Genomic DNA, 22,178 nt, shown 5'->3' with positions numbered 1-22,178 from the left:
CTCATCTCTGAGTCCATTTTGCTAGTAAGAGGAGTTGTCTAGATATTTCATCTCTGAAATGTCTTTTCAACTCCTGGTTTCATTTCACGCCATCCGAACAAAGTTAAAAATCTGAATTCTCCAGAACTTCGGCGTGCGATTAATCCCATTGTCAATGGGTCGCGTGCGCTAGCTTTTCTAAAGCTCCAGGCTCCAAAATTTGTTTGTCTTAGTCATTTTGTAACTGGGTGTCAAAGAAAACCTAAGCATTTAAGCAGTGATTCTAGAACCTTAAAACATGCACTGATCCTCACATGAGCATCATTAACCCTCCCCTTGGGAGGGTTTTAGCTCATGATCCTAGGAAAGATATGCAAGGAGATGTTTGATGTATGTTGAATTAAAGAAGAAGAAGAAGAAGAATGCAAAAGATGAATTTTTAAGCTAGAAAGGAAGAAATTTTATTTAGAAAACTAAAGTAGCTTCCATTAACACTATTACACCAAAACAAAGCTTAACTTAGAAAAATAAAATGCATCCAAAAGTGGAATGAATGGAGTGAATACAAATCAGCCCATTTCAAGAGCTTTCTCTCCTTTCACCCACATGAACCAACTCCTACCATTAATCATTTTAAATTCTATCTTATCTCCAAATCAAAACAAATTGACACCTTGCATTTTTTTACACTATTATCACTTAAATCTAGTCAACTTAATTAATGTCATGCAAGGTGTCAATTTGAGCTAATAATTTGCACATTTTGTCTTGACTTTCTTGATAACTCATCTTATCTTGTAGGCCAGCAGAATGGGTCTAAGTGTTGCGTCCAGTGGCGGGCCAGTCTTAGGGCATTTTTACAACTTCCCGCCTTTGCATAGAGTTCGTCGCACTGATCATTTGAACAGCTCACTCACTAAAATTAGAGTCCCAGTTCAAGAGATATGAGCTTCGGAAGTCTGATGCTTCTGTGCACGTAATCCCTTTCTGACTTAGAATCGTCTTATTCGAGTTCTTGGGCTTTGCATGAGCTAACTCGGAAAACTTTACATAGAAACACTATTTCGTGCTTAAATACTGACTTTATCCTCATTTTTACGTTGGTTGCACAAACCTACAAAAGAACGAAAATAGGATTATTTACAGAATGACACATATACCACGGTCAATAAGAACGTTTATACCACGGTTTTTCCAAAAACCGTGGGAAATACTTATATACCACGGCGGAAATTTCTTTGGTCATTGGTTTACTAGTATATGCCACAGTTACATGAAAACCGTGGGATAAGTTGGGCCATATACCATGGTTAGTTTTTTTTTCAGCATGAGAGTACTCTACATCCCCACTATCTTAAACATAAACAGTGGTATATAAATTTTCCAGTTTCTACCATGGTTTATGACTTCTTTATATCTTATCTTATCTTATATATAATGGGAAAACTAGCCGCCGTTTATTAGTTCCCGTATCCTTGGTTTTAACCCAAACTTTTAAATCACAAGGGTACCCAAAATTTTCACCCAAAAAAAATTGGACAGTTTTAAGTTGAAGGGTATGTTTGTTTTTGCTCTTCATAGAAAGGGCATTTTAGTAAGTTTATCTAAAAAACACAGTCACATCGTTTCACCTATTTCCCCCAAATAACTGTTCGTCTTCGCTATTCTCTCCCAAAAAAATTCGAATCTCCTACAATAATGACCAATCACCCCTCTTTCAGATCTTTCTATCTCCGGCTGTCATAGAAGAAAAAAAAAAACGTCTTTCAATCCCTCGATGATTTCTCTATCTTCGTTATAGTATCCTCTCTCCCTCATTTTTTTTCCTACGAATTGTTACCAACGTTTAATACTTTGCAACCGTGATGGATGAGGTTAGTTTGATGATTTATTTTTTCTTAAAGTTTCTTAATCAAATTCTAATTCACTGAATTCCTAATTTGTTATTATTTGTTTCCAATATGTAGGCAATCCTTCTTCATAAACTGGTGCGCTCCTTTCTATTGTACATTTACCCCATTTTTATTTCCTTTTCATTTTCCACTGAGAAAATCCATCTGAATAATTTACTGCCATAACATATGAAAAAAAAAATGTTCGTCTTCTCCATTCCTGACTATCCATAAAAAAAGAAAAAAAAAAATCGAGTAATCTTCACTAAACAAACAAACCGAACAATTGCCTAAAGTGTCTGTTCCTATAAAAGATTGTTCCACCTACTTAAATTGATCTTTCCCATTTTGCCTTAATATGACAAAGCTTGGTACCTCAAAAAAGAGTGAACTAGGTGTTTCATTCTTGCCTCACTCTTCTCTATTCTCTCGCACTACATAGCTACTCATCACGTGTCAATTGTCAGAGTTATTTTCTGTCCCTTATGAAAACCACTATTTACATCTTTTATTTTGTTCTCATTTCTGAACATCTCAAGTTACTCCGGATGGGTTACTAATTAAGTAGTTAATCTGTATCAGGAAGGAGCGCCGCGACAACCTGGCAAAGGTGCGAGCGCATCTATCTAGCATGGTTTTTTCTTTCTAAGCCCACACGTTACATTTCATGCCATGTTGTTGGTGATGCTTGCTGCCATTGGCATCTCATTAGCTTGCTTTCTGTTTCTTATGCTAAAGATTGAAAGAGGTGAGCTGTTAATTTCTCTCTATGGTATTTTAATTTCTTAGTTTGTAATTTCACTTTTCCTTATATTTTTCCTAATTTCTTTTCTCCTAGATCATCAAACCCGTTCATTGATTCGTTTCCATTTTACATGATTATATATGTTATGTGATTCTATTTGTTCTTTTTTTGTTTTATCGTTTAGCAGTGTTTTTCCTGGCGTTGGTTGATTTACTACCTAGAACACCCACATTTGCTTTGCCATTGCGTTAATTTTATCGATGTCATTATTCCGTGTTACTGTCCTATTTTAAGTTTTAATTTTTTTGGTATTTAGTTATTCCTCCTACATTCTTTCCAACCATTAATTTGAAATTTGAAATTTATTTGTGTTTATTACTGTTTTTAATTTTCAGCATCCCATAGACAAACTCTCCCCACGTTCACACATCCTACGGGTATGCGCATTACCGTCTTTCAGCGTCAGGCTAAATACACATAAGTTTAGGTAATTTTCCACTTTATACCGTGGTTTATGACTTCTTTATATCTTATTTTATATATAATGGGAAAACTTGCCCCCGTTTATTAGTTTCTATATTCTCCATTTTAAACCAATCTTTTAAATCAAAAGGGTACCCAAAAGTTTCACCCCCCCAAATTTTCTACACTTCACATTCGAAGGGTCAATTGGTAATTTAAATATTTCCAGAACTATAAAACTCAACGTCTTCAAAAAACAAGACACCGTTTCGCGGTTTCCCAATTAAAATTAAAAAAGAAAGTGTAAACCGTTCGTTACTCTTCTTCGTTCCTGATATTCCCAAACACTTTGCCCCAACCAACGAAACATAAATTTAAACCCTAATTTCATTTTCAGAATCAAAGGTGCACATTTCTAGCACCTCGAAGAAATAAAAAAACTATCTCACGAAATATAACACCATTTCGGGCTTCTTTTCCATTTCCAAAGACAAAAAAAAAAAAAAAAATTCGTCTTCTCCATTCAATTCTTAGGCTTATCCCCTCTGTAGATCCCCAATCTCTAACTTTCTCTGCGGAAACTGCGTTGTACGTTCAGTTTTCACCTAGCTGCTTCATTTGCAAATAGTGCGACACTTTCATTTCAAATCGCCATTCCTTAATTTATCATCAGTTTTAAGATGATTTCTTCCCACCAATCGAGCAAATTAGCAAACGGTTTCTTCAGGTGCGCCCTTTTTCTATTTTCTTCTTCTTTTTCTTTAACTCTTTCTTGAGAATTCTTCTTCTTTTTCTTTAACACTTTCGTTTTCCCTATGTTGTTTGACAAAATGCTTAGGAACACTTTACTTCCGCATTTCTCTATTAACTATATGATATTGTTTATGAAAATGCCTAAGAAGATTTTACTGCCGCCTTTTTCACTTATCTATATGTTCTCACCAGGCATTCGAGTTCTAGAGAATTATATTACAGTTCAGTTTAATCACTATCGTATAGTGAAAGTTTTTGTTTAGTGAATCGGGAAACTTTTCATTTGTATTTACAATTCTATAACTTCTATTATTTTCATAATTAAAGATGAAATGGATAGACATGATCCTTTACAATGTGTAATGTATTTTTCTATAGTATTTTATTCTGTAAAAACTCTGTTTTTTTAACATATTTAGGTTCTGCTCTTTTAAAGTTTGAAGTTTGTGGGGGCTTTAAAGAGCCGCCAAATATTCGACTTTTGGAACGACCACAATGGGTCTTCAACCATATTGTCCCTAGGACTTATGCCCAAATTCGAAAGTGAATCCCAGTATATTAATAAGCATGTTTCTTACTTGCTTCTTAACTATAAATGCACTTAGTGTTCTGCAGTGGGTCAGTTAGATCAATCCTATACAATAATATTTTTGTCTCAAAATCGACTTGATGATGGAAAAACAGATATTGGATACAGATTTTCTGAGGAGGGTGAAAGTTCAGAGAAAGTGCTTTTCAAGTGTGTTAGTAGGGGTCGTTATCGAACATAACCATAATGGTTTTTGAAGATGGTGAAGACTAATCTTAGTTTTAGATGCTCATTGTTTTACAGTAAATGTTCTTTAACAGATGTAGTTTACAAATGTTGTGTTATGGATTTTTATATCATTCATCCTTATATGGGACCCGAAACAACAAAAAGTTTGACATTTCTCTCAGATTTCCAAAGTGACTCAAATATGCACCGACCAAGTAAGGAGATACAATACCTTCCATTATCATAAAAAGGGATCCAAGGTATGACACCGTCTGGGCAATCCTTTTTATACAGTTAGCAACAATGTTTACTTTTTATTCTTTATCTCTTTATTGTAGATCATAACTGGACGCTTAGATGCTTCAACCTTATCGTCTTATGTCAATGATAACAAGTATACATATGAATTTTGACCATATAGAAGGTGTTCACGTTAGCCATGTTTCTTATTTCTACAGTTTTCCTAGCATCATTTCTAACGTTTTTTGATTATTCTGCTTAAGCATCTCTAACCTGGGTATATTATATTTTAAACCAAATTGTAGGAAGAGATGGCAGGTGCAAACTGATGTGACACATGCATAAGTGATAGCTACAGGAGCACCTCTTCGTCCCGCCCCCATTGAAGGAGACCTTAAACGGGTATGAAATGTTTTCATCTATACTCTTTTTTTGTGACCTTTGTGATAAAGTCAACTGTAATTGTACCAAGAACTCACAGTGTTGACATTCATTATGATATTTATATATCCATGCTTATTTCAGACTAATTTGTTGCTAGGATATCACTGATTTTTTCAATAGGAATATCTTGAAGGATATTACAGGTGCTATATGCAACACCCATATTGTTCTCACCGATCAAAGTGAATATGGGGCCTCATATGAGAAATGCAATTCAATTGGAAGAGCTAGCAACCGCTATCGTAGACTACCCCAAAATTGGCAAGTTCGTGATCATGCCATAGTCACTCAGACCGCCAGACTTTGCAGGACGGTAAACTCCAATGCTTCTCTATCCAAAATTTTGTATGGTAGTTCATATCTATATGCTTGACACTCATTCAAGTGTTTAAAGTTGTGTTAGAATTTGTGATATCCTGATGATTTCTGTCACTATCTAACTGAGAAATTTGATCATCTAGAACGCAAAGTGATCAGCAAAAATAATCAATAATTTTCTTCACGCAAAACCAATCCTCTTATTGTTAGTTTTTGATTGAGCAATTATAGATGTACCATCACATCTTTCTATGATCCCGCAAAGAAGGGTTAGTTTTTCGTTCTCCCTTTCAATATTCTTTCTTTTATCACTTGATATAGTAGTGTGTTTGATTTGATTTCACATACCTTATTTTGATCAAGTAGTGAACATAAACAAAAATCTTCAACCTCATTAAACTTTTGGGGGATTGACAAGGAATTTTTCAGGTGAGATCTTTTACTAATTTTGTGGTTTCTTTAATCACTCGCAAATTCCTCATAGTATTGCTCTATTACTCAATGATTTTGAAGTAAAAAATATCTTTTTGACAACTTCAATTGTTCCCTTCTTTATTTTCAATTAGTAATAGTTATTGTTTGTGTTGAATTGATTTGGGGTCTAAGTGTTTGTGACAATGTCTTTTGGGATTTAAAGAGTTGTTGTAAATACGGGTAATTGAATTTCACAGCTCACTCATCAGAGATCTTTAGGGCAAGGGGCAAGCTACATCAACTCTCCGGTAAGGACACCCTCTCTGATATTACTTTTTTTATTGCAGTGCAACTTAAGAAGTAAATGATTGATATTTTTTTTTTCTGGTTTTCCATTCATATTAATTTGGTTTTGAAGATACTGCGAACCACCTTATTCCTTTTTGTTTCATAATGTGTCAAGTTGATGATTATCATTGATCATCTTTACCATAAAAAAATGTTAATTTATGGATGGAGTAAATCGTCTGATGAGGGACCTACTTGTTTACCCCTATTACCTGGTGGTGTTTTGCTTTAATCTTTCTAGTTTCTTCGATTCTCTTTCAGTGCATCTATTCTCAAACCTCTTGGCAGCCATGTGTGAGGTGAAAACCTGTATGTACAAACTATGTGGGAGTGAATCATGTTTCACTTAATAGAATGTAGCTTAGTTTCTATTGGTTGTCTCTAAACCTTGTGAATTAAATGTTTTGCATTTATCTTATTGTGAAGTGCGGTCCTCATATTGCAAAGGGTTGATGGGAAACGAGTTCCGCTGAAGTGGGACAAGATCAAGGTAAACAAATCCTACACATTATTGTCTTTTTCTTTGAAAAGTATATGTTTACATATGTTGTGAGTCTATATGTTAGGGCCCATATCAACCTGGTGGCACAGAGTGTGGGTATTATACAATGAAGTTTATGAGGGAAATAGTAGAAGCTTGTTTAACTGGATTATTTGAAAATAAGGTATTCGAAAGTTTTGACAAACACTTTATTTGGCTCAACGACTTCGCCTTATTCTTATATAGTAACTCCACATGTTGTGCTTTGACTCATCCAGATAACAAATTTAGAACTGAAGGAGACATACACGCAAGATGAACTTGACAGTGTTCGACTCGATATTATTCAGTTCATCTAGGAAAATGGGGTGTTTCAGTCGGAAGCGAATGAGGATGAGTTTTAGCTATGTTCGGACCCCTCCAGTTTAATTTATAAGTCTTACATTTTTAATTTATGAAAAGGAATTTGAAGTTTGTTTTCTTAGTGCACTCAAAAAATTAATGGAAGTTTTTTTTTTATTATTTTTTTTTTTTGCAATGTTTGATAGTTTATTGTACATTTTGGAATTTGTTGGAAAGATGGAAATGTTGTATGTAGGCAGACTGTGTAAATTTTGTTATGGAAGTTCGGTTTTTAAGTGGAAGACTGTTTTTAGCATTATTATTAAAAAAAAATATATATATATATATATATACCACAGTTTGGCATAAAACGTAGTGTTTAGTATAACTATATACCACGGTATTATAACATATACACTAATATAAACCACGGTTTCAATAGTTTATATGCCACGGTTATGTTGACAACCATGGTATATAATGGGCATTACAAACCACGGTTCTTTGAAAAACCATGGTATCCGTTAAACATATATACCACAGTTTTGCTATTATTATATACCACACCACCTATTGTCACGGTTATATAACAGTGGTATATATATTTATACTACACTTAAAAACAGTGGTATAAGTGTCATTTTGTAGTAGTGATTAAACATATAATTAACCGAAATGTTATGTATCTACGGGGTTTTATAATACACGTTCCGAAGAGTGTGGTTGCATTGACCGTATGCAACAAAGCCTTAAACCACTAGGAATTCCCTAGTGGACAAGTTATAGCCTTGTGAAAGTTTTCAAGAGAAGATAATCACAAATTTCATCTATACTACAACGACTCAGTAACAAAAAATTGTTTCCTAAATTAATCTCAGATATCTATACATCTCTTTAGCAGGGAACGATGATTAATTCCTATAAAACTCAAGTTAATATGCATACAATAATTGAAACATTTATATATGAACATGCATACAGTGAACTTTTCATTGAAATGTGCAAGCAGGGCCGTTTCTGGATCTTTTGGAGAGCGTCCCTAAATAGATTCAATTCTCACAGGTATGTGTCGAAAAACAAATTCGCTCTTAATTTTTCCACTCAGGTTTCACTAACTCTAGTGTGCAATGGCACATGTTTCCTCACATCTTAATGACAGACAGAGGAGCCGAGGTCGATCAATCACATCTACTACTTATTATCACACCATCCTACTCCTAATTTAGATAGAGGTCTTTATTAAGTATTGTGAGGCTTAGGTGGTGGTGTAGAATAAAATGTGAATGGAAAATCAAAAATGACAAGTATGAGAAAATAAGGTCTTCAAGATATTTACACTGAAAAAATTGTTGTTTTCTTTTCCTGCTTCTACATGAGTTTCCATACTATGATCTTAAACTTTTGGAGTTTAATTTTTTTTTTAAAGCTTAAGAAAAAAATAATTCTAACTTTCTTTTATTTTTCTTTCCTAAGGCAAGTAACATATTTGGGAAAAGTCTTTCTTTTTATTTTTCTACATTTCATCCTATTTCTCATACTCATCATTTAGGTAGGTTTATTTTATTTGGGGTTAATAGATGGGTAATGAATTTTTGGTGAAAGTGAAAGGTTTAATGAAAGGTTTAGTTGGGTGCCTAGCGGTAAAACTTGTAACAGGTATGAATATTTGGCTATGTCGATCCAAAGACGGCCTAAATTCTCGCTTAGGGTTCAGATGGTGATAAAGTAAGTAGACACGTGATTTTCTCTATTCGGAAAAACTACTCCTTTGTGTCATTACTCACATATCACACATATCGAGGCTTTTTGGTTAGATTCTCACAGGATTGATAATTTTAAGTAGACTAACCATGGGTCCCAAAAACTTACTGCTATGTACAATCGTTGATACTCAGTGCATGAATATTCATGAAAAGATATTAAAACTATTACATACTTATTATCTTAAGTTTCTTAAAAATGAATCCTAATTCAAATGCTAATGCAAGATTTCTAGACAATTTTCATCATAGAAAAAGAAACAAGACTTTATCACTAAGTAACACAGTTTAAGATTGGAGATAACACAGTTTAAGATATCAAAAAATATATGACCTTGAGCAAGCGCCATAGGCAGCATCATTGGTAGTTGAAAAATGTCAATCTCCCACGATGTTTAGAAGGATAAACAACATCGCATTCCCCACGTTCATGGTCATGCTTGCTAAGAGAATGGTGATGTCCGGCCATCTGCCAGGTGTAGCTCCTTCTTCTTTAATTGCAAGACCATCACCGTATGTTGCAAGAAAAGCAAGCCATGAAAAGGAACCGGTAGAGTTCTGGCTGATGTATGTCCATGTTATTTTCAGCTCATGATAGGGAAGATTCAAAGTTAGGGCAAGCGTTTGCTTAAAAAAGATATGTTGTGTGCCGCCAACTTGGATTGTGAACCTGTCTAAGAAGAAGTCGTGTGCATGGTTGAATGTTGGTGTCTCTCTCATATTGGCATAAAAGTATGCAACCAAACTTGGAGAATAAGTTTGGTCAGGTCGAAGAACTAGGGAAGACCACCCGATGTTAGTGATGTAGTCACAGAAGTGAATGCCATAAGCATTGGAATCCATTATAGCCTGGAAGGATTGCTCAGGAATGATTTTCAGTGCATCCATGCTTGATAAAGAAAGTTCAGTAGGAGCAGAGAGAGAGGCAAGGCAAGGAGTCCTGTTAGACTATAAATCAGTATGAGAAATAGGATGAAATGTAGAAAAATAAAAAGAAAGACTTTTCCCAAATATGTTACTTGCCTTAGGAAAGAAAAATAAAAGAAAGTTAGAATTATTTTTTTCTTAAGCTTTAAAAAAAAAATTAAAACTCCAAAAGTTTAAGAGCAAAGTATGGAAACTCATATAGAAGCAGGAAAAGGAAACAACAATTTTTTCAGTGTAAATATCTTGAAGACCTTATTTTCTCATACTTGTCATTTTTGATTTTCCATTCACATTTTATTCTACACCACCACCTAAGCCTCACAATACTTAATAAAGACCTCTAGCTAAATTAGGAGTAGGATGGTGTGATAATAAGTAGTAGATGTGATTGATCGACCTCGGCTCCTCTGTCTGTCATTAAGATGTGAGGAAACGTGTGCCATTGCACACTAGAGTTAGTGAAACCTGAGTGGAAAAATTAAGAGCAAATTTGTGGGTGGGTTTTTGAAACCGTACTGATGTGGTTAGGATTGAAGATGCGGGGTGGTGGTGGTGAAGTGTTGGGGTATTTGTTGGTTGGCTGCCGATTGGGTTGTAGTGGTTTTGGTGGTTGAACTGTAGAGGGAGGCGTCCAATGGCGCGAACGCATTTCCATTACTTGAGCCATCTTGGGGTGGGGCGATTTTGTTGGTAGTTTGAACTGTGTGGGTTGTGTTTTTGAATGTTGTGTTGGTTGTTGTTTGATTGAGTGTTGTAGAGTGGTGGGGGGCTGTCGGCTGGAAGCTTGAAAGCAAGCTTTAATGGTGGCCAAAATTGTAGATCTAGTTTGGATGGAAAATCGGGATTGAATGATTAGGGGATTTTGTGTTTGACAAAGTTATAGGGTTTTTGTTTGTGATTAAAACCGATATGATGGAGTGGAAGATGGAGAAGAGTTTGTGGTGGCCGGATTTTTGGGTGGTTGGTGGCTTCTGTTGGCGAAGATGACCGAACTTGGGCTTGGGCCGAGTTAGGTCTTTGGGCCAAAAGCTAATTAGTTCATTTGGGCGCGAAACCGTTTTTAAGTTCTTGGGCCCTAGCTTGTTTTGTTTGGGCCCGGATTCTATTTTAAGTTGTTGGGCTCGGTTTATATTAAGTTTTGGACCAATTTGGCTTAGCCTATGGACCGGTTTCATTTTAATTTTGGGCCGAACCCTTTTGTATTTTTTTGGACCAGTTTAATTAAGTTTTGTTTAGGCCTTCTCCAATTAGTTTTTGGGCCAGTTCAGTATACGTTTTTGGGCCTGTTTCTAATATTGCTTGGGACCAGTCCATTGGACTTAAAATAGATCTGTTTGGGTTTTCCAATGTTTAAACTTTCGGGTTCTAAGGTTGGGCTCGGCCAGTTGGTTCCGAACCATTACCTTGGTCATGAGCCCATGAGCCATGCACCTTTGCCCTTAGCCATGAACCATGGCTATGACCCTGGACCTGTCGAATTCGGAAACGACAGTTTGACTTTGACCATGATATGTTGACTTTGACTTTGACCAGGACATGTTGACTTTGACCATGACATGTTGAGTTTGACCTTGACCATGATGTGTTGACCTTTGACCCTTGACTGTTGACTTTGACCGTTGACCTTGACTGTGGAATGTTGACTTTTCTAGTTTTTCACATATTTGATTATATAAAATATTGTCGATATTATATAACTTGGTTGGTCATTATATAATTTAGATTTGACGTGAGTAGTGTGTAAAGCATATATATATTGGGCTTTGATTGTGGACTGTGGACTGTTTATTTGTGCTACGTTTTATGTGTATATTATATGGACAAATGTAGTAATAAAATGCTGTGGAAGCTTGTATATATTTGGTTGTCATTATCTAAGAAATATTTGACATTGATGTTGTGTATTTTTGACACGTGACGATATTGAGATGTTAGGAGACACTATATTCCTAATACGTTATAATAAAAATGTATGTGATACGTTGAAGCATTGTGACATGATATAATATGCTGGGATAGTTATATTAATGCAATATCTTGGAGAAATGTATATACACTCCATTATTTTATATGTGAGATGCTAATATAGTATTGGTGAATATTTGCCCACGGGAGTGTGGTGTAGTGCAATAATATATTGGCACGTGAAAGTATGAAATTGGTTATGAGATATAATTGAGATATTTCTATATTTTGTGGCTTAGTTCAATAAGGCAATTGACCTGCACGTGATATAGTGGAATGTTTATGAGTCATTAATGTATGACACCTGAATAAATTACATAACGAAAATCCCAGAACCTGACTACCACAACTCATGTGATTGGCCCCTTCCGGCGTTTCGCGAATCTGAATGGCCTTCGGGCGCCCTTTCCGGGCGTTCGATTAATCCGAATGGCCTTCGGGCTGCCACTTTCCGGGCGTTCGATAAAAGCTGAATGGCCCTCCCGACGAGCGAATAGTGGCTTGATTATTCCGTTCGCAATATAGAACGATGATGTGCAATATTTTATGCGAATAGTGGCGGTGACTTACATAATTGCTTACGTGGTGAGGATTTACCTGTGTCGTGCGGCATCCCGCCGGGGTTAGTTACGAGTGGTTCATTATATAAGGGGAGGCATGTGGATGTACATGTTCGGTGTTGGGTAGCGATTGTGGTAGCCAGGAAACTAGGTAAGACATAGATAATGACGTGATTTTAGGGACACACAAAGAAAGTCTAAATTAATATAATTATGGTAATATGTTGGTAAATGATATATCTTTAGATAGATGATTGTATATGATTTGGCTGGTTAGTATTTTAGTTAGAACCGGAGGCGCCTCGTGGATGAACTAAATGCCTTTTTATTATGCGTATGGTATGTTGTATTATTTGTTGGAAGTTAAGGCGCCTCAGTGGAGGAACTACCTGCCTAGATTAGTGTACTTAAGTATGTTATATTAGTTGTTGAAAGTGAAGGCGCCTCGGTGGAGGAACTAAGCGCCATTATGGATTATGTATATATTTGTATAAGTATATGTTGTTTTAGAGCTACTCACACCAGCATTTTTATAATGCTGACCCGATTTGCATGTTTGCTTATCGGGTGTGTTCATTCAATGAACATAGTTGATAAGTTTTGACAGGTTTAGTGTTGAAGAAGAGTGGTTGCTGTTTGTGGTTTGCGTTAGCGTTACATCTCAGGATTTGTTTTGTTTTCCCTTGAGGTGATATAGAATTTTAGTCTAGACAATGTTTTTGTATTTTCATTTGTAAATTTTATTAAAGAGTTATTGAAAGGATAGTTGTAACCTAATCTTATTTGTGAATCTTTGTCATGAAGAAGACTTTTGTTTAAGTTAAAATTTTTATTGGTTTTTATTATCCGCATATTTAAACTGTTTATGGGTTTTTGGGAGTTGAGAGTCGTCACACCTCTGGAGATCGAAGAGTCGGAACAAATAATGTTTTTCCCAATTCAATCGAAATTGAGGGACATAATTTTAATATCGAGCATTTGGTTAGCTTAGATTGGGAATGTCTAAGTGATCCTCGGATGTGGATTTTAGGTTATAGTGTTGAGTGTTTTGGGGTTTCTGTGAGTATTAATAGGAGTTTTGTTTGAACTGTAGATCATGGTTGAGACACGAGCTAGCAATGGTCTTTGAACACGTAGGGAACGCCCTGTCCGTGATGATGGGGGGATATTGACTTTCGGCTCCGCAGGCGCGTCTGCGACTAATCCAGGGAATCATAATGATCCGTTTGCTAAGCGTAATAAGGACTTTGCCAACCTGGTGGTAAGAGGTTCACTGGAACCCTTGGCCCTCTTGTAGCCGAAGCTTGGCTTAAAGCCCGCGATGATTTTCAAAGCGCATGGATCCGGCGAGAGGTTGAAGCGAGGAATTGGTCGCCCATCGGTTGGACGATGCAAAGACCTGAGTTAAGTGGATGTCCGTTCTTCCACATGTTGATCTTGATCGATGTCTTGGACTGAGTTCCGGAGAAGTTCGAGGCTAGGTTTATTCCCCAGTGCCGAGAGGGAAACGTAGGCGTAAGAGTTTCAGCAGCTCAAGCGCGAAGTGGTCGACATTTATTGAACAATATGTTACCCAGTTCAATGAGTTGTCAAGGTTTGCTACTTATTTGGTGGATACTCCTGAGAAGAAGAATAGAAAGTTTATCAAGGGACTGAACCCTTACTTGTCGAGGTCATTACTCCCTTCGCGCAGACACTTTTGACCGAGTTTTGGATCTTGCTTTGATGTATGAGGAGCAGAACAAGGAGTTTCGTGAAATCCGAGACAAGGGTAAGGGAGGAGCTAGTGATTCCAGACATTCGGGACCACATCGTGGTCAGGGTGGGGATAGGTACAGGCCTGGGCCGTATGGTCAGGGAAACAGGGGACCTCAACAGATCCAGCCGAGACCCCAGCAGGGAAATGGTTTCCAGAGGCAGGGAAATCAGTATCAGAATCGTCCAGGCGGGAATCAATATCAGAATCGACCGGGAAATGGCAATAAGAGACAAGGTTACCACGGTCAACCACAGCAGAATGGACAGTTTAGGCCCCAGATGGCAGCTCTTCCGGGTCCGAGAATTATCGCCCCAATTGCAGGCAGTTGCTATAGATGTGGACGACTGGGACACCGTGCTAGTACCTGCCCACATGGATTTAGGGCAGAGCAGGGACGACAGGGACCTACACCACCAGCTCGTGCCTTCGCAGCTGTTGCAGGGCAGGGAAATGTAGCAGGTACTTTTGCTACATCTCATAACAGTCTTAGAGTTCTATTTGACACTGGTGCATCTCATTCTTTCATTTCTCGTCAGCTTGTTGAAAAAGAAAATGTTAAAACCACCCCACTCCCTAAACCTTTACGTGTTGAAACACCATTAGGAGGTTCAATGACTTTGTATGATTACTGTAAGGGCTTTGAGATCTCTTTTATAGGTCGTGAGTTCATAGTAGACCTTGTAGTTTTGGGATTTGAAGGATTCCACTTCATATTAGGAATGGATTGGTTAAGTAAGAACTATGTTACCTTAGATTGTGCTGCGAGGTCCATTTCTTTTAGTAGCCCTGGTTTTCCTTTTGCCACTTATGAGTGCGGTACTCAGGGAGATTCGGTGATGACTAGTTTTCTGTATTCGGTGGAATTACCGGAAAAGGACATTAGTGCGGTGGAAGTGGTACGCGATTATACCGACGTTTTTCAGGAGATCCCTGGACTGCCGCCTAAGCGAGAGGTAGAGTTCCGGATAGACTTGCTACCAGGGACAGCTCCAATTTCCAAGTCAGCGTACAGACTGGCGCCAAAGCAGCTGGATGAGATGAAAGTTCAACTTGAGGAGTTGTTGCAGAAAGGGTAAGCCTTGTTGTTTGTGTTTGACTTTTGTTGTGGTGTGCTGTGTGCTTATTATTTATTATTATGTGTTGATATAAGTATAAACCTTTTAAGGTGTGTATGAACTAGGTTTATACGTCCGAGTAACTCGCCGTGGGCTGCACCAGCTATCTTCGTGTCCAAGAAGGATGGTACCTTGGGGATGTGCATTGACTATAGGGAGCTGAACAAGGCGACGATCAAGAACAAGTACCCATTGCCCAGGATAGATGACCTCCTAGATCAACTAAAAAGGGCAGTGATATTCTCGCAGTTTGACTTGAGGACTGGGTACTATCAGATGAGTGTGGAAGAGCAAAGTATTTCTCTCCACGCTTTTTCGTACTTTCGCTATGGGTTGTCTGAGTTTCTGTTATGCCATTTGGATCGACTAATGCACCTGCATTCTTTATGGACTTGATGAATCGGGTGTTCCATCCGTATTTGGACAACGTTCGTTATTATTTTCATTGACGACATTCTCGCGGTACTCCAAGAGTGTTGAGGAGCACAAGGAGCATCTGCTGCGTTAGTGTTCTGATTCTTAGGGAGCAGCGAATTATATGCAAAGTTCAGCCAGTGCCATTTTGGGTGGTGAAGTCAGATTTCTAGGGCATGTGATATCGAAAAGTAAGGGGATACCGTAGATCCCCGAAGGTTGTAGCGGTTAAGGAGTGGAAGCAACCTACTAATGCCAATCGAAGTGAGGAGTTTCTTAGGATTGGCCGGGCATTATAGGAGGTTCATAGAGAAGTTTTCTCTTATTGCTGCACCGATGACACAACTGACTTTCGGAAGAATATTAAGTTCTTGTGGAATGATGATTGTGAACGAGCATTCCAAGAGTTGAAACAAAGATTGACTACAGCGCCGATCTTAGTTATTCCTATTAGAGGTGGGAAGTTGGTGGTTTTTACTGATGCTAGCGGTATGGGTTTGGGATGTGTTTTGATGCAGGACCAGAAGGTGGTTTCTTACGCATCTAGACAATTGAAACTCCATGAGAGGCGATACCCTACGCATGATTTGGAGCTGGCGGCAGTGGTATTTGCTTTGAAGGTATGGCGACACTACCTATATGGGGAGAGGTTTGAGTTATACACATATCACAAAAGCTTGAAGTATTTGTACTCACAGAAGGAGTTGAACATGAGACAACAGAGGTGGATGGAGTACATTAGCAGTTATGACTTTGAGATTTTTTATCATCCTGGTAAGGGAAATGTGGTAGCTGATGCTTTGAGTAGGCAACACAGTGTGATGACTTCACTTATGGTGCAAGAGTGGAAGTCCCTCGAGATTTTAGCTTCAGTAGATTTGCATGTTGAGTCGGGGACAGCTAGAGCTTTTGTTGGTAGTTTGACTGTCCAGCCTTCCTTAGTGAGTAAGGTTTTGAACCTACAGATGTGTGATCTTTCTTTGGTACGGAGTTTGGGTGACTTAGTGGTGGATCTTCTAGATGATTGCCCTACAGATTGGTCAGTGGATTCTGATGGTGCTTTGAGAGTCCGGAATAGACTTTGTGTTCCGAATAATGTTGAGTTGAAGAGAGAGATATTGAATGAGGCTCATAGGTCTCGGTTCACTATCCATCCCGGGGGTACGAAGATGTATCATGACTTGAAGAGGACTTTCTGGTGGGAAGGTATGAAGAGAGATGTGGGAGAGTATGTGTCTCATTGTTTCACATGTCAACAGGTGAAGGCAGAGCATCAAAGGCCTTCAGGTTTGTTGCAACCTTTGGAGATTCCCACGTGGAAATGGGAACAAATCTCAATGGACTTCGTGGATGGATTACCTAAGTCCCGGCAGGGAAATGAGTCTATTTGGGTTATTGTAGATCGATTGACGAAATCTGCTCACTTTATTCCAATTGGGGTACGGCGAAACACTGATAGTTTGGCAGTGAAGTACATTCGAGAGGTGGTGAGACTCCATGGCGTACCTGTTTCCATTGTCTCTGATAGAGATCCCCTTTTTGCATCAGAGTTTTGGGGGAGCTTCCAGCGTGCTATGGGCACGAAGCTAAACTTGAGCACAACATATCACCCTCAGACAGACGGACAAACAGAGCGGGTGAATAAGATATTGGAGGACATGTTGCGGGCATGTGTCCTTGATTTTGGAGGCAGTTGGGAGGAACACATTCCTTTGGTTGAGTTCGCGTATAATAATAGTTTTCACTCTAGTATTGGCATGGCACCTTTCGAGGCCCTTTATGGGAGGCCATGTAGATCACCGGCGTGTTGGGCCGAGGTGGGTGATGGTGTCTTACTTGGTCCGGACATTGTTAGGGAGACTGCAGAGAATGTTAGGGTGATACGAGAACGGATTAAGACAGCTCAGAGTCGACAGAAGAGCTACGCTGATCGGAAGAGGAAGGGAGTTGAGTTTGAAGTTGGGGATTTTGCATTTTTGAAGGTGTCCCCTATGCGTGGTGTGATGAGGTTTGGGAAAAAGGGCAAGTTGAGCCCTAGATTTATTGGACCGTTTGAGATTGTTGCTCGTGTTGGCAGTGTGGCATATCAGCTCGCGTTGCCTGCTACTTTATCCTCGGTGCATGATGTTTTCCATATTTCCATGCTTCGGAAGTGTGTGAAAGACCCGACACAGATTGTTGAGCCAGTCGAGATCGAGATTAATGACGATTTGACACACTCGGTGAAACCTATCACCATCGTGGACCGTGACGTGAAACAACTTCGGCGGCGACAAGTGAACTTGGTGAAGGTGCAATGGAGTGAAGATGAGAAGGATGTTACGTGGGAGTTAGAGGACAAGGTTAGAATCGCGCACCCGGAGTTATTCGCTTAGTGTCCTCTACTGCTGAATCTCGGGACGAGATCCCTTTAAGGTGTGTATAGCTGTAAGACCCCTATTTTATATTTACATTATTTGTGTAACAATATTTAATATTTTCGGTATTTGACTGTATTTTTCTGGTCAACGTGCTAGCATGTGAAATACCAAATAGTTAAGGAGGGAATACTAAATAGAAATTTCGAATAATGTTAATATAGGAAACTAGCATTTGAATTTTTGAATATGGATAGTGTATCTTTCATTTTTGGAAAAGCTTTAAATAAAAAGGAAACAAGGTATTAACCTAAGTAACATATATATATATAATCCTTTTTAATAGAAATAATATTTCCATAGTTAGGATATAAGAATATTTAGTAATTTGGAAGTTAAGGAGAATATAGGGTGTCTTCGTAGGAACTTGTTTTTTTCTGGAAAAACCTCACACAACACATACAAGCCAACAGCGGAGAAGAACACGGATTTCGCGAGCTAGCTGGGATTGGATCTTTCATTATTTTCGTCGATATTTTCTGTCGCTGTTAACACATAAAGTGAGTAGTATATCTTTTTCGGTTTTTCCCGTATATAGACATAGTAACTAGACTTTAAAAACCATGTTTTGTTCATCCTTCATTGTCTGCTCTTTTCTCTTCAAAGATTATTCTTATTGTGAGTGGTTATTCTTGATTGTTTCTCGCATCTAGACACAGACACAGACCACATTTCGTTTACTGAAGAACCACCTTTTAATTACTTTTCATGCCGTTTTTGTTCTGATCAACCATGGATTTTTCCTGTACATGTTTGATACTCTGAGGAATGGTTAGTACTGCCTACACCATTAGGTGGTGGTGAAGGGAGGCGCGAGCCCCTAACCTCCTCCTCTGTCAAAAACGCCATTTCGGCCATTACTGTGTTACTGAGGAATTTTGTTTGTGTATTTATTTGTGCGTGATTGAGCTGTTTTTGTATGGAGGGTTGTTGGTATGAGGTATGGTGGTGGTAGAGAGTTTGTGGGGGTTCGAAAACTCCCAAGAACAGTAATGGTGGTCGGATCTGGGATTTGAGGGAGATTACGAAAACTGAAAATTTGGTGGTTGAGTGGTGAAGTAAAGTTGTGGGGTTTTTCACCCACCTAATTTTCGCTGGGTTATTGATGGGTGGTGTGTGAAGGTTTTTTGGGGGTGGCTGGAAGGAGCGGCTGTTGCTGCGGAAGGGATGACCGTGAGAGCGATCTAGCGCTCCAGGTCGCTGTTTAGTTTTTGACTTGTGTCTAATTAAGTTGGGCGGACCATATTAGTTTTGGTTTTGGGCGGTTTAAAAAAGTTTATGTGGGCTGGTCCTAAAATTTGAATTGGAATGCATGGGATCTAGTTAGTTTTGAAATTTCCAGTTGGGCCAGATTAGTTTATGGGCCGGGTTAAACCGGGTCAGTTTAGCCAGTCGCGTAGGACCAGGGTTTGAACTCTTTTTAAATATGGGTTTGGGCGAGGACCGGGTGAAATGACCACCGGTTAGGACCGTGGATCATGGGTTATTTGTTGACTGTGACTTTTTCCAAAAATGTTATAGATGGAATTTATGGACCCATCCGATGATAGGATGTGGGTGACTCTTGTATAAACTTGTTTGTCAGTATCTAATATAGATTTGACGTTGATCTTGTGTAAATATTGACACGTGAAAATAGAGAAATTTTAAGATGCATAGATATATACACTCGAATAAATTACGTAACGAAAATCCTAGAACCTAGCTACCACAACTCATGTGATTGGCCCTGGCGTTTGAGTTAATCTGATTTGGCCTTCGGTAAAGTAATGTGATTAGCCCTTACGGCGTTCAAGAAAAAGGAATGGCCCTCCCCGGCGAAATTTAATAGTGGCTTGATTATTCCGTTCGCAAAATAGAACGATGATCGCAATATTTTATGCCGAATAGTGGCATTACTTACATAATTGCTTCCATGTGAGGATTTACGGTGTCGCGGCATCCCTTCCGGGTAGTAGTTACGCACGGAATGGTTCATTATGTAAGGGGAGGCATGTGGATGTACATGTTCGTTGGGTAGCGATTGTGGTAGCCGGAAAACTAGGTAAAACATAGAGACGGCGGTTACTAGGGACACTTGATAAATGTTACCGATATGTTATTTTTTCACTTGGTGTGGTTAGCAAGTTAAGTTTCAATTTATGCTATGATTATCACAAATTGCTTTGCAGGAGAGTGGGTTAAACTAATTATTCTTGCAGAGAGGACCCACTCTGCGATAGAGCATGCATAACGGTAAGTATTAGGATGCCATAAGTTATCTACTCATAGTTAGAAGCTAAGGTGCCTTTATGAAGGAACTAACTACCTTAAGCTAAGGCGCCTCGATGGAGCAACTACCTGCCATGTAAAGAATGAAATTTTATGTATGTCTAAATGGTTTTTCTAAGGCTACTCATACCAACATTATTTATAATGTTGACCCGATTTGCATGTTTGCTAATCGGGTGTGGGTTTAGGTGTAGGGTTTGTGGTTAGGAGTGACTTCGGTTGGGTGAAATGGGAGATGGTGGTGGTCGGTTTTGGGTGGCTGGAGGAGGAGAACTAGGGAAGAAGAAGAACTGTGGATCGGCTTGGGCTTGGGCCTGGGTCGGTTTCAGTTTTTGGGCCGACCTTGTTTTGTTGTTGGGCCCGATTCTATTTTGGTTTTAGTTGGGCCTTATTTGATTTGTTTGTATGGGCCGGATTCTATTTTGGTTGGTTTGGTCCATTTTTTCTTTTAAGCCTTTGGGCCAGAACTTAGATTGTTTTGTTGGGCCGGTTTCAGTTAAAGTTTTTGGACCGAACCACTTAACTGTTTTTGGGGCCCGTTTCTAATATTGCTTGGGGCCAGTCCATTGGACTTAGAATAGATCTAATTGGGTCTTTAAATGTTTAGACTTTCGGGTTCTAAGGTTTGGGCTTGGCCAGTTGGGTCCGAACTATGACCTTGGTCATGAGCCCATGAGCCATGCACCTTTGCCTTTAGCCATGAACCATGGCTATGACCCTGGACTTGTCGAACACGAAAACGACAATTTGACTTTGACCATGACAGTTTGACTTTGACCATGATATGTTGACTTTGACCAGGCCATGTTGACTTTGACTTTGACCATGACCTGTTGACTTTGACCGGTGACTTTGACCGTTGACCTTTGACCGTTGACTTTGACTGTGGAATGTTGACTTTTCCAGTTTTTCACATATTTGATTTATATGGACAAATATAGTAATAAAATATTGTCGATATTGTATAACTTGGTTTGTCATTATCTAATTTAGATTTGACGTGAGTAGTGTGTAAAACATATAAATATTGGGTTTTGATTGTGGACTGTGGACTGTTTAATTGTGCTATGTTTTATGTTGTATATTATATGGACACATATAGTAATAAAATGCTGTGGAAGCTAGTATAAATTTGGTTGTCATTATCTAAGAAAGATTTGACATTGATGTTGTGTATTTTTGACACGTGACGCTATTGAGATGTTAGGAGACATTATATTCCTAATACGCTATAAAAATGTATGTGATACGTTGAAGCATTGTGACATGATATAATATGCTGGGATATTAATATTAATGCAATATCTTGGAGAAATTTATATAAACGCTCCATTATTATATATGTGAGATGCTACTATGAGGTAGCATAGTATTGGTGAATATTTGCCCACGGGAGTGTGGTGAAGTGCAATAATATATTGGCACGTGAAAGTCGGAAAGTGGTTATGTGAAATAACTGAGATATTTCTATATATTATGGCTTAGTGCAATAAGGTAATTGACCTGCACGTGATATAGTGGAATTTATTATAAGTCATTAATATATGACACCTGAATAAATTACGTAACGAAAATCCTAGAACCTAACTACCACAACTCATGTGACTGGCCCTTCTGGCGTTTCAGTTAATCTGAATGGCCTTCGGGCGGCCCTTTTGGCGTTTCAGTAAAGAAATTCAGTAGGAGCAGAGACAGAGGCAAGGCAAGGAGTCCTGAGACTATAAATCAGTGTGAGAAATCGACCAAAATAAAGTAGTCACATTGTGTAAAGCAATGAGAGGGTCCCACCGAAAGGAAATCAAGTATGTTTTCCAT

The 22,178-nt window shown here is 38.5% G+C and overlaps 2 long non-coding RNA genes across 3 annotated transcripts; both read left to right on the top strand.

The window, feature by feature from the left end:
• The first annotated feature begins 2,508 nt into the window (after nt 1-2,508).
• On the top strand, nt 2,509-5,842 carry LOC147523515 (uncharacterized). 2 transcript variants are annotated; one of them, XR_015196526.1, is made up of 5 exons: nt 2,509-2,619; nt 3,012-3,103; nt 4,781-4,848; nt 5,134-5,230; nt 5,406-5,842. It is a non-coding gene; the product is annotated as an uncharacterized LOC147523515 (long non-coding RNA). The 2 variants fall into 2 exon arrangements; XR_015196524.1 differs by lacking the exon at nt 5,406-5,842 and having other exon boundaries at nt 5,134-5,301.
• Nucleotides 5,843-6,282: 440 nt separating this feature from the next.
• Nucleotides 6,283-7,266, top strand: LOC147523514 (uncharacterized). The gene is made up of 3 exons (XR_015196519.1): nt 6,283-6,312; nt 6,779-6,842; nt 6,919-7,266. It is a non-coding gene; the product is annotated as an uncharacterized LOC147523514 (long non-coding RNA).
• The last annotated feature ends 14,912 nt before the right edge of the window (nt 7,267-22,178 follow it).

The sequence above is a fragment of the Coptis chinensis genome, chromosome 1, assembly GCF_015680905.1.
Source record: "Coptis chinensis isolate HL-2020 chromosome 1, ASM1568090v1, whole genome shotgun sequence".
NCBI lineage: Eukaryota > Viridiplantae > Streptophyta > Magnoliopsida > Ranunculales > Ranunculaceae > Coptis > Coptis chinensis.
The sequence above is the reverse complement of the archived record's forward strand: the minus strand, read 5'-3'. Positions and strand labels throughout refer to the sequence as shown.